At 43.7% G+C, this 17367-nt stretch overlaps 1 long non-coding RNA gene across 1 annotated transcript in view; it reads right to left on the minus strand.

The window, feature by feature from the left end:
- LOC122938194 overlaps positions 1 to 17367 on the minus strand; it is an 82608-nt gene that overhangs the window by 1942 nt on the left and 63299 nt on the right. The gene's annotated exons all lie outside the window — the stretch shown is intronic.

The following is a 17367-nucleotide window of genomic DNA, read 5'->3' on the forward strand; positions in this document are numbered from 1 at the left end:
TCTTCAAAAAACAGTCACAGATCCTTAATTCAACCTCAGTAGGATGCACATTCCACTTTGCTGAGGCACAGTTCAAGCCAGATAAAAAAAATAAAATTCCTAAGGTATCAACAGCAATATCCTAACTGAAGTGGAATTTCCCTTATTAGTCACACACAGAGCTCAGACTTGACTAAGAAAGCTGGATGCAGTTACTGGGTTACAGACAATCAGGCTAATATACTTTCCTAAATTTCCTAAAGGGCCCCTACCCCCAAAAAAAAGATTACAAGTGAATTTCTTGTATCATCTCCTTCTATCCCTTAACCCCCTCTTAGTCATATCTGGCCTCTGTGAAAGCTGAATTACCGGTAAAACCAATATCGAGGGTTTTCAAGGGCTGCAGTGCATTCCTAAAGTTCAACTAAGCAAACCTGGGTATTTAGTATATGGAGAGGAACATGGCGGAAACATAATAATCCTGGGAAAACTGGGCCCCTCACCCCAAAAACATGTTACCAGTAAATTTCTTGTATCATCTTCTTCTACACATACCTTTACCCCCTCTTAGTCATATCAAGCCTCGGTGAAAGCTTAGTTACAGCCAATATTGAGGGTTGTCAAGGCCTGCCTTCCTAAAGTTTCTGAGCATAGCGGAAATATCATTCAGGCATGCAGGAAAAATGGGTGACAACCATATTTCGTTTTTTTGGTAAAATTTTTTAAAGAGGACCTGTCACTACTCCTGACATGCCTGTTTTAATAGCTACATGCGTTCCCCACGTAATAAAAATTCTGGAGCCTCTATTCTTATGGCTCTATGTTGTACCATTCCTTTATTATTTCTACTACAAGTTATGAAGGAATTGCTAGCAGTCTGCAGTAAGGGTACAGAGGGGTGCACTGGTAACCAGTTGGGGGTGTGTCCCTGCACAGTCTGACAATGGCAGCACTGATTGGATAGAGTGAGACTGTGCAGGGACACACCCCCAACTGGTTACCACCCCTCTGTACCCTTACTGCAGACTGCTAGCAATTCCTTCATAACTTCTAGCAGAAATGAAATGAAGTATTACACCGTTACCACTGAAATCAATGTTATGACTGTATAATGTGCAGACATGTTGGGTCCTACAGAGAGGGTCCTGAATGGGGCAATTCCGTAACGTAGTATTTGAAAGTGGGTTCTCTAAACCAGATCATACTTTATAATATTTTTTTTTGTGTAAGCAAAACCCTATTAACAGGTACTTGTGAATGGGTCTGATCGAGTAAAGCTGGATTAGTAGGCACAAGGTCCAACCTCTACCCCCTCTTCAAGAAATCTGAAAGATGAAGAAATAAGGAAAAGTCCCTGGAGTTAAACTTCTCTCTTTTTGACACCACATCAACTAACCCCTGAACTAGGGATCGGTAAATGTCCTTGAGTGAAATATGTATGGGTAGAGATTGGTCATAGAACCGGCCAAAGTTGTGTAGGGTGACCAACAAAATTAAGGCTGTTGGGTTTTTCTTACTATACTTTTTTGAAGGTTCTTTTTCTTTTTGTGATTTGTATTTTTTTTTAATGTAAATGTAATGATTAAAAAAAAAAAATATTGGCAGTAAAACAGGCCATGAAACAGAGCATGAGATTAGGCTTCATGAGAAATGCTTTTCTTAAAAGTACCAATTCCTGGGAAGGAGACCCTGACATGGGCATATTCTGTGGAACCGGTTTTTATGTTTTTCTGGATTATTGAGTGCATTAAAAGAGAATTTCCAAAGGCTTTAACAACATATTTTGGAAACATTTAGGATTCTAGTGCCCAGTGGTCCCATTCCTCACTGTTGGGTGGTGGGCAACGGTAAGTTTACTTCATTCAATGGAATTACGGGTACTAGGAAATAAATTCACATCTGCACCAGTGAGCAATGGTCTATCGTGTACGAGTCCAAAGGTGAACTGGAGAACTTGTGGAGGAGTCTGGGAAACTGGCATTGGGCGAGAATCCCATAGCATCTGAACTATTATTTCTTCTGGAGGCAGCTGGTAATCAGGAGCGCTGTGCAGTGAAGACCTCATCATTAGTATGATACACGCTGCATATGGCAGGGGAAAGGTAACAGAGATTATTATTTTTTGCCCGAGGATAAGATTTCCAGTGAATGTGTTATAAGGCTGAGTGGAGAGGAGCAGAGGGAGATGCACTAATTAAATGTTGATAGCTGAAGGAGAGATCTGATTGAGGACGGAAAGTTAAATCACTTCTGTGCATAGAAAAACATGCCTGGGAAAATTTAGCAAATCACCAGTGACTATAAGAGGAAACCATCGTCTGCAAATAAATTAAATGTAAGTGTTAAAGAAAAATCAACAGCAATGTATTACGCCGATGAGCCAAAACATTCAAATCACCTGCCTCGTATTGCTGGCAAAACAGCTTTGACCCATGGAGATATGAAATTTACAAGATCTCTGCCGTGTCCTAGATCGGGCACACATCAGTGAGCCTTGAGCGTCCATCTCCCTGTTGCTTGGACCATTTTTGGTCCTAAGTACTAAACCAGTGGACATCGGGAACATCCCACAGGACCTGCCATTTTGGAGACACTCTGATCCAGTCATCTAGACATCTCACTTTATCTTCTGTCAAAGTCACTCAGTTCATTACCTTTGACCAGTTTTCCTGCTTCCTACGCATCAAGTTGAAGAGCTCACAGTTCACTTGCTTCAAGGTTTTATACAAGGGTGCTGGGACTATTGGTTGGCGCCACCCATCAAACCAATTAAGCTTAAGCTCTAAAGACCAAGCCCCCACTTAACCAGATAAGTCATTTCACAACATTTTCAGCTCTGAAGATGGATATTTGGGAAGGGGAGAACCTCCTACAGGAACCAACCGTGAATTAGTTTGTGGGAGTAATGTGGGGGGTCATATTCCAGGCCATATTCCTACAGGCCACTTCAACCTCAGATGATGTATGGACCAGAACTGGATCCAACGTGAGGCTTTCATTGGAATGGATCAATGCTATACTCCAATCCTAAGCTGGGCCCCCCGAACCATTGGCATTGCCACAGTGCAAAGGTGCATAGTAACACCAACTGCTGGGGTTATTGGGTGCTGGTAGATAGCCAGAGAGATGAGATCACCCCCAAGCCACTCTTACACATAGACTGACAGGTCAACCAGTCTGGTACTTGTCCTGAAGCTATTAATGGCAACAATTTTTGACCAACTGGATGAGTATTTTGTGAGACTCTCTGGTTGACCTATAAATGGCCATGACACCAAAAATCATTCAACACTGCTATTGGTCTCAAAAATGTGTTTGTCTCCTGTATGGGAACAGGGTAAGATCAGACAGGTTTACCCATACAGGTAGAGCTTGGAGGGAATGGGTAAAGATATTGGGGTTGATTTCCCAATTTCATATCCCACTCTTTTTGTCCTACACCAGTTGCGCATGCAACTCAATATATGGTTCTAAAGGGTTGTTCTTTGATAGAAAAACATAGCTGCCTTCTTGTGCCACATTTGCTCTCAAGTTGTGTGTGGAATTACAGTGGAGATCCAGTACCAGACACAACCCATGGACAGGTATGGCTCAATTTTTGGAGGAAAGCAGACATGTTTTTCTAATAATGAACAACCCCTTTGAACCAAATTAATTTGACAAGGGGTCACACAACTAATGCAAGGAGTGTAGGGGGCATATGAGACATGGAGTTCCTCGTAGAATGACTAGAGAGATGCCTTGTATGACTATGAACAGGCGTCAGCCCCACACCCATAGCCGCTGACAAGCTCAGATCGCTGCTCACTTGCCAAAATAACTGACATAACTCATACGATACAGACACTGAGGGGAAATGACTGCAACATGACTGATTCCGACGCCGCAGGTGCTGCTGTAAGTGACCCTTCGGCTGCCGCAGGAAACCACGGTGGAAAGTCTGATATATATATGATAGTTCCACTGCAGTTATGGTGGCAAGATGATTTTAGTTTTTCGTTTTTTTGTGGTTTTTATTAAGTTATGAAAAATGTAATTCGTCGAATTTCACAAAGAAATTTGATTTGTGACGAATTACTTTGTCACAAAGCCAGGGGCGTAGCTAAAGGCTCATGGGCCCTGGTGCAAGAGTTAGGCTTGGGCCCCCCTTCCCTCAGTGCTTTGTGTGTCTTCTTATGCAGCACAAGGGTCTTTGGGCCCCTCAGGCTCCTGGGCCCGGTAGCGACTGCTACCTCTGCACCCCCTATAGCTACGCCTCTGCACAAAGCGCATTCCTTTGTATGTAGAGGGCTCAATGACGGGGAACGACGATCTCACCGCCCTCCGTCATTGAACCCCTCAGATGCCACGTTCATCGCTAATCGCGGCATCTGAGGCTACAATTAGGCCTTTCAGGGGTTAATCAGAGTAACAAAATAACAATAAATAATACCTAAAAAATAAATAAATACTTTATCCGTTTGCTCGCGTTGGGAGGCCGTCCCAGCCATCTCAATTGAAGACACCGCGCGGTGACGTGATGACGTCATCACGCTTGCTGGGGTTTGGTGACATCATAACTGATGGCGTCGCTGGAGTGCTGATGTCATACATCACCCCATGTGAGATTTTGCGCGTTCTGCAATCAAGATGGCAATGGGTGAAGTGGGTACCTTATCCGTTTGCTTGCGTAGAGGCCATTGCAACCATCTCGATTGAAGACACCACGTCATCACGCTGGCTGGCCGTGGTGACATCATCACTGATGATGTCACTGTGCCTGGCTGGCGTGGTGACGTCACACGTCACTCCGTGCAAGATTTTACTCGTTCTGAAATCAAGATGGCCGCGTCGGCCTCTTCACATGCAAATGGATGAGGTGAGTATGTATTTTTTTATTTTTATCACCATTTCTGCAAAAATAGATTTGAGGAAATTCTGCTTTGTGGCAAATCGTATTTTTCCTGAAATTCGGATGAAAGTCAATTTGTTTGCCTTGCTCAACACTAATAATAATCATAGAAAGTGGTAGAATTAAAGTAGTTCTCTAGGAGGAAGAGATGAGCGCAGTTCATCCGAACACTTCCAGTATCCAGTCAGGCCCCAAGGGCACTGACTACGACTACAAGGACGGAGGCTCCTTATATACAGCAGGGTATAGCTACAGTATATTATTATAATTTATGAAACTGTCTAAATGAAAAAACCTTTTTGCTGTCCACAATAACCAATCAAAGCAGTTTTTCTTGACGGGTATAGCCACAAGGGGTGATTTGGTGGCAAAAATCTGCAATGAGACGCTGAGGGGTTTCACCCCATGCACTGCAAAGGGCGAAATTCCCGGTGGAAAGAGGCAGATGATCCTGATTCCCCAGGTGTCCAAACCATTCTCAGTCTGCTGGGGGAAACAGAATTAGAATTAGATAGTAAATACCCGCGAGATCCATGTTTCCCTCAAATTGGAGATAAGTGAATTTCTTGAGCGATTTAATTTTTTTTTTTTTAAATGTGATTTGAGTACAAATCGATTCTACCCAAATCAAATATGCTCCAATTGTCCTAAAAAAATTGGTCTATAACACTCCCTGGTCTCCTAGGACAATCAATTTTCTTCTATTTTTTTGTATCCATTTTTGGTGGTAGCCTCAAACAGTGCTTTTCATAATAAGATTTTCCCTTGGTAGTTGCCTCAAAATTAGTACATCTTACATCTGCCGGCATGATATAGGCTTAGAAAAGCTAATTTGAATATCTTTCCCAGAAACCGAGATGAGTGCTGCCTGGCCTATAATAGTTCACACACATACTTTGCATACTAGGTGCTCTCCATAATAATAAAAAGTACCACCCAGACCATGCATATACATCGCCTAGAGTAGCATACTAGTCTCTCTTTCTCTTTCACTCATCTGTACCTCAAATATAGCCATCAGTGAAGGTTCTGCCATGCTCAATGGTACTGCAATGTCAATGGGAACCCAAACGATACTATAACACATGAGAAGCATAAAAGCTTAATCCATTTGCTAACCCTATTTGGATCTGGACCCAGTGTCACAAAGCTGCAATGCCACTATGTTGCCCTTTAAGAAGCCACTTCTGCGGCGCTTCACCAGGTTCACCTTGCCACCATATGGGTTAACTCAGGGGTTATAATATCACAGTGCAATGATGGTACCAGGTGGAGATGTCACCTTGCACTGTAGCATCCTGCCTGGCTCACCACATCACCTCACACAAAGGCACATTTCATACATACGGAAATATGTTGGGTTGAGAAGATAACCATCCCTTTCCCTTAAGTTCTGAAAAAACTGTGACTTTAGTACAGCAAAAAACTAAAAATGCCCGATAGGTGGACATTGTTGGGACCCCATCTATCTGAAGAGCAGACGTCTTCTGACCCACATTTTTTCCAGTTGTCCTGGACACTTACTAGAAGAATCGGCAATGGAGAGGAAGCAAGCATACTTGGCTGTTTCCGGAACTTCTATAGATTTCAGTAGAGAGCAGCGCCCCCTATATGTGGTCACCACCGGCTTGCAGAATGGGGGGCAGGGTACTCCCCCTGTCTCCCATAGATAGGACCTCCACTGACCCAATTTTTTGGCGTACCGAAGTACAACCTTTATCTGTTTAGGGAAAAGCCAACTGACAACCTATATGGATTCCGTTATAGCTTTTTCCAGGGGCTGTCACACAGCAACCATTGAATCCTTACCAGCAAACCTGCCTGGATTTACACATTTATGCCTAAAGACAGCTGACTGGTGACCTCTGTGGTGACTGCAATGTCAGCCGTATGGGTTGTCACATAATTTTCCAAAAACGTTTTTTATAATTTTTTTTCAGTTTAACACCTTTAAATCCTGAAACATTTCATATCTAGTAGGAAAATGTCCCTTTAGCAGGCTGACCTCAGTACGTGCTCTCCGTCCGGCCGTGTCCGCTCAGGGCACTAAAGGATTAAACGTTCTGTGAGATGAAGCCGCGAGTCAGTGTTGTAATGTGTCTGCAATGTGCCAACACAGTTTTTTCAGGTTCACGCAATCATGTGTAATTCTGCCCTGGCACACAGTCTCCCATATTGTTGCTGTAATCCTAAAATAAACTGTACGCCTCTACAGCTCGCCGGGAAAAATACGGTAAAAAAAAAAGGTCTGCTTTATTATAAACAAAACGCCTTGCTCCCCTCAGGTCGCCTTTGACCTTCTTTTGTAAAATTGGAAAAACAATTCATGAGGGTCAATGATTATGGTGGAAGTTTGCTATCTCGCTGAGATGTAAGAGCGCTGGGAGACACTGGTCACCATTAATCATACCTGCTATACTGGCGCTTAAAGGGGTATTCCCATCTGGACATTTAGGGCCTATCGATAGGATATACTATATCCGATAGGTGCAGGTCCCACCTCCTACCATGATCCACCATGAAAGGAGAGCATGCGGTTTTCGAAAGACTCACAGTGGGTGGCGGTGCATGCAGGGCTCGCTCTCCATTCACTTCAGTCTCCATTCTTAAGATAGCCTTTGGCCAACAACTTTTTCTTCTGACTCCCCTCCCCCTCATACACACACATTGGGCTTGGTCATATGAGTTCTCAGTAGGGAGAGGGGAATAAGACACTGCAAACACCTATGGCAGTGGTCATATCCCTTGAGAAAAAAAGGACCAGGCATGCAGGGGTGGACTGAGAACTTAAAGTGGCCCTGGAAAAAAAAAAAAAAAGTGTCTCCATTTCGTAGGCAGGTTCAAAGTGACAGAAGGCAGAACTGAAAAAATGAGGTGGGGCCGACACAAGTAGGTGGAACCAGCAAATCAATTTTTCGGCACAAAATACCACCCCAGCAGAGACAAATACCATACTGCACGACAAAATAATGCCCCAGCACCAGAAAATACCTCCCTAGAAGTTGCCCCACTGTGGTGGCCAGCACCACCTTCTGCCCTCCTACCCCAGTTGCCTCAGGATTACAATGCAATTGAATACAGAAGTCAGGAAGGCCCCTGTAGCCACCAGCCAGGTACATAGGTATATGACGCTCCCAGCTCTAGTAGCGTCAGATCATTACTTGCTTGACTGGTGGCCATGAGGAGAGCTCAGATAAGCCTCTGGGAATTGGCCCACCAGGAAATTTCTCTGTAGGGTCTATGGCCAGTCCACCCGTGCAGGCATGTTAAGATCCAACATTTTCAACCCATCTTTCCCTTGACCTATGATGTCATGAGAGTCGAGAAACCCTCTTATACATTAGGTGGTTGGCCAGTTGGTGGGTTCCTGTTCATTACAATGAGAAGTGATTACACGTGTGACCAAAGTTTCTCTGTAAATGGGGGATCATGAGGCCCTATAACAAAATAAAACGGATGAAGCTACAATACAGTATAAACACCTCTCTGTTTTCTGCTTAGTCTCTCCACCTGCAGCAGATTTTCAATAGTCCCTTCCAACTGCCTTTTACCTTTGGATGGAGATGGGCTATTTTGTTTGCTGGACTCCCTACTTGTTAGTTACACCCATGGGACCCGACATTCCCATTCTTGGGATTAGTGAGTGACCTATCACTATGAACAACACTGAATAAATTTACTTTGGGTGCAGGGTGTGGCAGATCTGAGAATCTGAGGAAAGTTTTGGTGTTGTGAAGACCATGGATGGCATTACAAAACCTTCCATTGGAAGTGCAAAGGATCAAGCTAAAATTATCTAAACATATTTGGATAAGATCAAGTTCATTGGTGTCAACTAATATGGTCGGGAGAGTTCTTGGTTCATAGTTTAGAGGTGTGTACCATAATGCCCGGCTAGTGTGCACCCATGCTACACTAAAAATTCATAAAGTTTCCACGAAAACTGGTAGGCAAGGCTTTAAACCTCTGTCATTAGAGCATTTGGACCATGCTTTAGCCAACAATTACCAACCAAGAACAACTGTGCAAGCTATTTCTACAGAGGGGCTGGTAAAAAGATTCCTAGATGCCTCCTGCCTTGCCCATTGTGGAATTTTTTTTTTACAGGATCTGGCGAAACTATTAAACATTCTCTACCCAACCCAATGAATTGCCAGCCGAAATGTAATATCCGTGGACAGCAGGAAACCTCTTCTGTCCTCCATATGTCTGGCATCTCTCTGTGTATATGACACAGGCTTCAGTAGCTTCTGCCCAGTCTGTACACAGGATGAACTATTTGTGGGAATGGAGAGATCTATGAGTGACTGTTATACAATCTTAGAGGTGAATTGCCAATGTTTCGGAGTGACGGAATTAATGAGAAGTAATCATACCAGATGGAAAAGAGGTCATTCAGAGTATAATTTTTATTGCAACATTAACCACAAGCTGCTCAGTATGACCTTTTTTTATAGTACTAAAAAAGTCTCGACGCTGATGTTACCATAAATGAGCATAAAATGAATGTAAAGGCGCATTGGCCGGAGCTTTATTTTTACGAAAGACCTTTCCAAAAAAGAGTTGCACCTGAAGGGGCTCATTTGCCCATCTGCTCCTTAAAGCGGTTGCCATCTTTTGGGGGTAGACCTGCAAGGGAAAGCACACTTACCCAGTGCTTGGTCCCAGCTCCTTCGTTCCCTGGCTTTAGCTGCCTTACTTGGGTCCCCTGGTGTCAACATCCGATGTGATGCCTCTGCAGCGGATCGCTGGCTGCCCTGGTGACCTGCTACCCTTGCGTTGTCAATTGGTCATGTGGCGCAAGGGGAGTAGCATCAAACCAAATGTTGCCAGCAAGGCAGCCAAGACCAGGGAACGAAGGAGCAGAGTCTGAGCTCTGGACAGCAGCTATGCTTACTTTTACAGGTCGGCCCAGGGGCGGCACAAAACCTAAAAAATACAAACAATCAATAATCTACCTCTACCTTCCTTCCTTTCCTCATTTCCTTCAGTCCTATGCTGTCTCATATTACAATTTAACCAGTAAAATATATAAATAAATCTTCTCTTTGTGTCCTAGGAGCTTAGCCGTGTCCCTCCTCCTCACTGTCATACATCTGGCTGTAAGACAACTGGCTGGAGCAGAAGCCTCCCCCCTTTGCCTGTGTGCATGTTCAAAACCACTCCATTTAGACAAGGGAATGGGACCTCCGCTTTCGGGATCAGTAGGGACCCCTGCCAATCAGATTGACATCTATTATCCTGTTGATAGGAGATAACTTTCAACATAACCTTTGGCACAATCTCCATACAGGTGATCAATGTGTCTGTTAGTTTATCATAAAACATATATATCGAGGGACGCCCTTTATAATTCTCTAAGTTAATCCGACTTTTGATTTACCCCCCCCCCCCCTCCCCCCAATGCTGATCCAACCACAGTCATCCTGTTGAGCTGGGTGTTAACATCTCGTCAAATTCATCGCAGGAAATGGTAACCTGAGACGGTGTTGATTCTTTCCTCTTAATTTTCTAGTTGCGAAAAAAAGGTGATAATGAGATCTAGTCCTGGGCTGTAATGGGAAAGCATTTTGGTAACCTAATAAAATCACACAAAGCCGACCTATAATTATCTGCACTCTTCTGGCTTTAATATTCAGAATCGCATATATTAAGTAACCTTATGCTCCTGGGCCACCACCTACCAAGTGGCATTTATAATACTAGGACAGAGAGGCCACTGAGCCCCTCAAGTACCAGTGACTGGGTGCGACTGCTACCTCTGTGCCCCAATACTTACTGACCTGCTTAAAAAAAAATTACAGAACCCTTTCGGTGATGTACAGAAGGTGGGTATACTGAATCAAAAACACTCTATAGCCATTAAAGCAGGCAGCTTTGGGCTTGTGCTTCCAATTATAGAATGTCTTCCCTAGAATTGAAGAACCTCTCTTGACCCTTGTCACCACTGCAGATGGTAAACAGAACAGACTACCACGTTGGTCAAAAGTTGGCAATAGACATGAAGATAGTTGGTGGATCTCACCAATTCCAAATTGGTGCTGAAAATGTCATGCCTACGGTGACCAGATGACTTGCCTAATCTATCTGGCAGCTTCCTATCCCATCATATATGTTGAAAAGTGACCAACCAGAAGGTAGAGTTGGGTGATATCTATGACCTATCTGATGTCTATGATTAGCTTGACATTCCTGGATAGCACAGTATGCACACAAACTTGCTTAGGGGTTAGGGTGTTAGGTTCCACCTCATTTGTGGGTACTAATAGAAGATCTTCTCCATGCCAAATCCTACATGGATAAAGATGGTAGAATTGGGTTCGCGATTGGCAAATTAAGATAAATTTTTTAAGGTTTGCCTATCTACATGGATAAGCATCCCAATAGACACATAGACCAAAATATTTTATATGTGTCTATTCTTTGAGGTGTAGCACCTCAAAGAAGTTGTCTTTTAACTTTCTCAATCACCTGTCAGCCTATCAGTCAGAAAAAGCTCTACCTATCGGCTAACCTTTGAGAGAAGCCTTGCTCGAAGCGAGGAAATAAACCGTTGTAGACTCAGCTGTGTTGTCTCAAAGTTTTCTCTGACATCACTGCGGGCCGTTTGTAGCTATTCCAGCTCTTTTCGGTTTGAGGCCTGAAGCACCTTTAGTAATGTACAGATGAGGACAAAGCAGCAACCAAGGTGAACTGGGGAACCTCATGCTATTTGCAGCTAAAAGATGAGGCTTGTAGGCTCTACCCCTGGAGGACCTCTGCGCCTTCCCAACAAGTCCAAGCAATGTCCTCCTCTCCTTTGATCCTATTATCTTCCATATTGTTATAATACACGGGTGTCATTACCATAGCAGTCGCAGTGAGGACGAGAGCACTGGGTGCTGTTAGTGATAAGTATGAAAGGGGGCACAGCTCCATGGACACCAATGCAGAGTGCGTTATCCCTTTTTTGCGACATTGCTTGTTACGTTATCCCTGTACTGTGACATCATGATATTTAACTTCCTTGTGCTGTGAGGTCACTGCTATATTGGACTTTTTTGATGTGCGTTATCCCTGTGCTATGATGGTGAAAAATATCAAAAATAAAAAGGGAATATGGAGCGCTGCACTGGAGATTAAGAGAATTTGTTAAAAAATAAATAGAAAAGACAATAAATAGATAAAAACAATAATAATTCAAAGCAGACTGCAGTCTTCCTCGGGCACAAGGATATCGTGCTGTGCACTGTACTTGTACTATTGTATCACTGCTTGTACCATGACAGAATACATCACCCTTATACTCGTACATCACTGTGCATTATCTCCTTATAGCTATACCAGTGTTTGCATTATCTCTGTACTGTGACATCACTGTGTATATTATCTCATTACTGTGACATCACTTTGTTTACTATATCTGTACTGTGACATCACTGTGTTTATTACCCTGCACTGTGACATCACTGTGTTTATTATCCCTGTACTGTGACATCACTGTGTTTAGTATCCCTGTACTGTGACATCACTGTTTATTATCCCTGTACTGTGACATCACTGTGTTTATTACCCTGCACTGTGACATCACTGTGTTTATTACTCTGTACTGTGACATCACTGTGTTTATTACCCTGCACTATGACATCACTGTGTTTATTACCCTGCACTGTGACATCACTGTGTTTATTACCCTGTACTGTGACATCACTGTGTTTACTATATCTGTACTGTGACATCACTGTGTTTATTACCCTGTACTGTGACATCACTGTGTGTATTACCCTGCACTGTGACATCACTGTGTTTATTATCTCTGTACTGTGACATCACTGTTTATTACCCTGTACTGTGACATCACTGTGTATATTATCCCTGTACTGTGACATCACTGTTTATTATCTCTGTACTGTGACATCACTATGTGCACTATTCCTCTACTGTGACATCATTGTGTGTACTAGCCCTGTACTGTGACATCAATATGTACATAATCCCTCTATTATGACATCACTGTGTAGACTATCCCTGTACTGTGACATCAATGTGTGCACTACCTTTGTACCGTGACATCACTATTTGCATTATTCCTGTACTGTAACAACAGTGTGTACATTATCCCTGTACTGTGACATCACTGTGTGCATAATCCCTGTACAATGACATAATTCTGTACATTATCCTTGTAATGTGGAGGACAGGATTGCTTGAGGAGCAAAAAGAAAATGAATCATGTGACATCAATGTGTGCACTATCCTTGTTCTGTGACATCACTCTGTACACTATTCCTATACTGTGACATCACTGCATACATTATCCCTCTATGAATTATTGCCATATGGTGACATCACTCTGTACATTATCCTGGTACATTTGGGAGACCAAAATAAACCATTCATGTTCTAAACCAAGTTTTAACATGGCGCACCATGGATACTTGTTACATTCCTGTTGTAATCAGACTATGAGAACTATATAACATGTTCTATATGAGTCCTAGGAGAACATTCATTGCCCATTTCCTCTCCACAAATCCTTGTCTGGCTGTAAGGCAACTAACTGCTGCAGGAGCTCTGCCCCACTCCTCTGTCAGAAATAGGAGGCCAAGTTGAAGCCCCATCTTTTAGCCTGACCTCTCTATGGTCATCTGTTATCGAAAAATGGTAAGGATCAGGAGGAAATTAGCAAAGGTAGGAGAGGAGCAATATGCAGATGTAGCCCTAACCCCTCTATCACATGAGAAGAAACATGGTCCATGGTAGGTAAGGTATCAAGTTCTAGATTTTAGCTCAGAACCTTCCAGTAACCTGTGTTTTCTGCAACAAGAGAGGTGGGTCAACCAAAGTAGATAGTCCTTTCTTGATGCAACTGTCTTGCTACCTTCTGGGTCATTCTCAAGGAAGCCATAGACGCGTTGATGTCTCTTAGCTTATATCTTACAGATTTTCTTGCATGGCATTGTATGATATTATGCAATTTCAACTGATGGGAGTTTTCTTGTCTCCCACTAGACTAGTCCTGATCTGGCTTTAAAATTGGGTTACAGACTACCCTAATTGCAGGCCAAGGGCAAGAACACGAAGAGTCTGACTGACCATCAATCCTCTTAGTTTTATCCACTAAGAAGACAGAAGACTCTAATATAGGAAACAGGTGAAACCTTAAGAAAAATTTCAAATAAATACAAAGGAGAAGGTTTCAGAAAGAGTGATAAAAGTCAGACGACACCACATCCTGTTCTTAAATGAACTGAACCACTGCGCTCGAGGGTTCGTGTGAATTTACAGTCCAAGGTTTGGCATCTACACACTTCTACAAAACTCATCAAACCAAAGGAGATATTCTCCTACAATTAGGGACGTAGTAACAGGGGTGCATGGGTATGAGTTTTATCGGATCTTGGTATTTGAGGTGGTCCAGAGGTGCATGCGCCACATCAGAAGGCACTAGAATTATAAATGACATAGTTGGTGGGGACTTGTTTAAGATTTTGCATTGAGTCCCGAGGGCTTCAAGTTGCGTCTATGCAAAAAAATGCATGAAAGTTAAATGCACAAGGCAAAGTCATATGGACCTTGCCCCTATAGGTTCATTTTATGGACTTATAGGCACTTTGTGACCTCTTCTTCAGGCATCACCATCTGCTCAGTATGGCATGTGCCGCAATGTTGGTGGAGTCTTGCAGAACGGTGAAGCAGTATCAAGCCATAGCAAGCTAATGTCACAGATGCCAGACTTGCAAAACAATGATGCTTCACTTATCGCTGCACAACCCTAACAGGTTACAGTTGAACGCTTCAGTAATGCCGCGAGCAGCAGTATCATAACTGATCTAGAACAAGCGGAGAACCCAAGATTCTCCCAGGTATACGTTGGGATGATCAGATGCCTGCCTCCTCTCTGGAGTTCAGTACTCAATTATAACAACCAATTCTCTGAGGTCTTAGTCCAGGCATGCTCAAACTGCGGCTCTCCAGCTGTTGAAAAACTACAACACCCAGCATGCCCGAACAGCCTACAGCTATCAGCCAGCCTACAGCAGGGCATTGTGGGAGTTGTAGTTTTACAACAGCTGGAGGGCCGCAGGTTGAAGCATGCCTGTCTTAGCAATCCAAGCAATGGTACATCAGGTGCCTCCTGCTTTTTGCTGAACTCCTCTGCAGACACATGTCACTGGTAGCTTTGCCGATTCTCACACCGACTAGCCGCTCCCCGCGGTCTCTGACTCACTGATCTACTTTAATGACCCTGACATACAGGCGCGTGTTTTGTACCAAGCTCTGCCTTGCTCGGCTCCCGGCTTGGCACACACACACGGCACTCAGGATAGTGCCTTACATCAGACTCTGCTCACAAATCTCTTACCCTGGGAACTAGTTCTATAATGTAGCGAGGGCTAGAATGGGCTATGCCTTCAGGGCTATTAGACATCTGTGAGTTAAGGCGGTGCTGGATGGATGGGGCAACAAGCTGCTCTGCACTTGAAGGGAACTTGAAGTTCCTGGTCCCCACTGCAAAATCTGTAACAGGACCCCCACTTACCATGTGTCATTTATAATACTGGTGTCTTCTTAGGTGAGCCCCTCACAAACACCAGGGATGAGTACAAATACCACCACTTGACCCACTACAGCATCTGCCAGGGTATTAAGACACAAGGCTAGGCAGAGGCATAACTTGAAGCTCATGAGTCCTACCTCACCCCCCACCGCGGCCCATCTACCATATGTCGGTATAATACTAGTGCTTTCTTATGTGGCAGAGGGGCTTTTGGGACCCCTCTGGCTCCAGGTGTGACTGCTAATTCTGCATCCCCTATAGCTAAACCCTTAGGCCTCTTTCACACGGGCGTTGCGGGAAAATGTGCGGGTGCGTTGCGGGAACATGCACGATTTTTCCGCGCGAGTGCAAAACATTGTAAAGCGTTTTGCGCTCGTGTGAGAAAAATCGGCATGTTTGGTACCCAAACCTGACCTTCTTCACAGAAGCTCGGGCTTGGGATCGGTGTTCTGTAGATTGTATTATTTTTCCTTATAACATGGTTATAAGGGAAAATAATAGCATTCTGAATACAGAATACATAGTAAAATAGCGCTGGAGGGGTTAAAAAAAAATTTAAAAAAATTTAACTCACCTTAATCCACTTGATCGCACAGCAGGCATCTCTTCTGTCTTCTTTCTTAGCTGTGTGCAGTAACAGGACCTGTGGTGACGTCACTTCGGTCATCACATGGTCCATCACATGATCCATCACCATGGTAAAAGATCATGTGATGGATCATGTGATGACCGGAGTGACGTCACCACAGGTCCTTTTACTGCACACAGCACAGAAGACAGAAGAGAAGCCGGCTGCGCGATCAAGTGGATTAAGGTGAGTTAAAAAATTTTATTTATTTTTTTAACCCCTCCAGCGCCATGTTATAAGGGAAAATAATAATGATTGGGTCTCCATCCCGATCGTCTCCTAGCAACCGTGTGTGAAAATCGCACCGCATCCGCACTTGCTTGCAATTTTCACGCAAACCCATTCGTTTCTATGGGGCCTGCGTTACGTGAAAAACGCACGAAATAGAGCTTGCTGCGATTTTCACGCTACGCACAAGTGATGCATGAAAATCACCGCTCGTCTGCACAGCCCTATAGAAATGAATGGGTCGGGATTCAGTGCGGGTGCAATGTGCGTTCAACTCAAGCATCGCATCCGCGCTGAAAACTCGCCCGTGTGAAAGGGGCCATAGGGTGAGGGCAATGAGCTGAATTATCGTCACCAAATGAAGGAAAGCCAAACTACAACTTTAACCTCCCCCATCCCCTACCTGCCTTTCCATGGGCCCGAGAGGGCCTACTAAGGCTGACTAGATACACCCTCCTTGGCTCCACATCAGAAGTATTAAGGAGTTAACAGAGCTCGTTCTGAGACAGACGCGTTACTCCCTTTGAACTACTGGACTTGCATTACATAATCTATTCTACATAACTACATACAAAAAAAACAAAAAAAACCTCCCAATTAGCACAGTGGCAGACAGACGATGAGTCCTGGACTGTGGGAACATAGCCTGCGTCACCCAAACAAAGGTGCATGCTAATGACATGTGATCCTCTCCCTGCTTGTTTTGTAATAAAATTATTATCACTGATGGCTTGGGAGGGTCAGAGCGCATTTATAATTATACCCTGGGCTACAGGTAATTAGAAAAGATTGCAGTAGTGGAAACAGTCAGCAGGAGTTAGTAACTGGAGTGACAGTGGCCTCAATTAAAGAAAATTAAAGTAATCATTTGTTTGCACTTTCCAGGTGAGACGCCTTCCTGGATTGTAAGGTGATGTATCCTTCTATTATAAGTTCACTTGTGGTTACCCCACTCCTGTACAGTAGGAAAGTGCATTCATAGCAATTCCATAACATAGCTATTGTCAGGATCACTCTCCTTATCGTCGGGAACTACTATGTCCACTAATACTCAACAATGGCAATGGAGAATTAATCAGTATCTTAAGATCTACTTGGAAC

The sequence above is a fragment of the Bufo gargarizans genome, chromosome 5 (assembly GCF_014858855.1).
Source record: "Bufo gargarizans isolate SCDJY-AF-19 chromosome 5, ASM1485885v1, whole genome shotgun sequence".
NCBI lineage: Eukaryota > Metazoa > Chordata > Amphibia > Anura > Bufonidae > Bufo > Bufo gargarizans.